This window comes from Cynocephalus volans, chromosome 8, assembly GCF_027409185.1.
Source record: "Cynocephalus volans isolate mCynVol1 chromosome 8, mCynVol1.pri, whole genome shotgun sequence".
In the NCBI taxonomy this organism is placed as follows: domain Eukaryota; kingdom Metazoa; phylum Chordata; class Mammalia; order Dermoptera; family Cynocephalidae; genus Cynocephalus; species Cynocephalus volans.
In genome coordinates, this window is record NC_084467.1 from 156,921,463 (window position 1) to 156,924,101 (window position 2,639).

Consider the following 2,639-nt stretch of genomic DNA (forward strand, 5'->3'; position numbering starts at 1 on the left):
GAATGACTTATGGATCAAAGGTGAAATTAAGCAGGAAATGAAAAAAAAATTTTTAAACAAATGGAAATAAAAGTGTATCATACTAAAACCTATGGGGTATTACAAAAGCAGTACTAAGATGGAGGTTTATTGCAATAACTGCTTACCTCAAAAGAATAGAAAGACTCCAAATAAATAGCCAAATGTTACACTTCAAGGAACTGAAGAAACAAGAGCAATCAAATGCCAAAATTAGTAGATGGAAAAAAATAATAGATTAGAGCAGAAATAAATAAAACAGAGAGAAAAAATATGATATAAAAGATTAATGAAACAAAATGTTGTGCTTTTTTTGACAAGATAAATAAAATTGACCAATGATTAGCTAGACTGAGAAAAGAAGAGAGAAGACCCAAATAACAAAAATCAGAAATGAAAAAGGAAGCATTACAATAGATACCACAGAAATGCAAAGAATAATTCGAGACTATTATGAAAAACTCTATGCTAACAAATTTGATGATCTGGAGAAAATGAATAAATTTCTGGACATATACAACCTACCAAGACTAAACCAAGAAGAAATATAAAACCTCAACACATCAATAATGAGCAATGAGATTGAACCAGTAATCAGCACTCTACCAACAAAGAAAAGCCCATTGCTTCATGGCTGAGTTTTACCAAGCTTTTACAGAAGAATTAATTACTTTCAAGCTATTTTTAAAAATTGAAACAGAGGCCATTATCCTAAACTATATTATCCTATTCTTTGAGGTTAGCATCACCCTGAATCTAGAATCAAATAAAAACACAATGAAAAATGAAACTACAGGCCAATATCCGTGATGAACATAGATGTAAAAATTCTCAACCAAATACTAGCAAATAGAATTCAAAAGCACATCAAAAAGATTATATATCACGATCAAGTGGGATTCATTTGAGGGATGAAAGGATAGTTCACAACATATGCGAATCAATGAACGTGATGCACCACATCAACAGAATGAAAGACTAAAACCATTCGATCACCTCGAAAGACACAAACACATTTGCAAAATTCAACATCCCTTCATGATAAAGACTCAACAAATTAGGTATAGAAGAAAAGTACCTCAACACAATAAAAGTCATATATGACAAACTCACAGCTATCATCATCCTGATGTTAAAAAATACTTTCTACTTTTCCTTTACAAACAGGAACAAGACAAGAATGCCCACTTTTACCACTCTTATTTAACATAGATTTAGATGTTCTAGCCAGAGCATTCAGGCAAGAGAAAGAAATAAAGGGCATCCAAATTGGAAATGGAGCCAAATTGTCCCTTTTTGCAGATGACTAGATCTTATACATAGGAAAACCTAGACTCAACCAAAGAACTCTTAGAGTTTATAAACAAGTTCAGTAATGTTGCAGGATACAAAATCAATATACAAAAATTAGTAGTGTTTCTATACACTGACAATTGTTATACAAACAATAGCTAGCAGACACAGAAATCGAGAAGCCCATTTACAGTAGCTTCCACAAAAATAAAATACCTTGGAATAAATTTAAATGAGGAGGTGAAACATCTCTGTAATGAAAACTACATAACACTAATGACAGAAATTAAAGAGGGCACAGAAATAAATTGAAACATTCCATGTTTGTGGACTGAAAGAATTAATGTTGTGAAAATGTCCACACTATCCAAAGTGATCTACAGATTTGATGCAATTCCCATCAAAATACAAATGCCATTCTTCACAGAAATAGAAAAAACAATCTTAACATTCATATGGAATAGCAAAAGACCCCTAATAGCCAAAGCAACCCTGAGCAAAAGAAAGCCAGAGGCATTGCATTATCTGACTTCAAAATATACTAAAACCTATAGTAACTAAAATGGCATGGTACTGGCATAAAAACAGACACATGGACCAATGAAACAGCAGAAAACCCAGAAATTATTCTACATTTTTATAGCCAACTGATTTCAACAAAGGTACCAAGAATATACATTGGGAAAAGGACAGTGTCTTTAATAAATGGTGCTGGGACAATTTGATATCCATGTGCAGAAGAATGACCCTAGACCCCTATCTTTAACATGTACCAAAATCAACTCAAAATGGATTAAAAACATATATAAGAACTGAAACTATAAAACTGAGAAGAAAACACAGAGAAAACACTTCAAGATGTAGGACCGAACAAAGACTTTATGAATAAGACCTCAAAAACACAGACAACAAAAGAAAAATTAAACAAACTGGACCATATCAAACTAAGAAGGTTCTTCACAGCAAAAGAAACAGTTACCAGAACAAAAAGACAATCTACAGAATTGGAGAAAACATTTGCCAACTATTCATCCAACAAGAGACTAATATCCAGAATATACAAGGAATGCAAACATCTTAATAGTAAAAAGAAATAATAGTAACGATCTGATTAAAAATGGACAAAAGATCTGAACAAACAATTTTCAAAAAGACATACAACTGACAACAGGTATAGGAAAATACTCACCGTTACTAACTATCAGAGAAATGCAATTCAAAACTACATTGAAATATCATCTCATCCCAGTTAGACTGGGTATTATCAAAAAGACAGAGAATAACAAATTCTGATGAGGGTGCAGAGAAAGTGGAACCACTCTGCACTG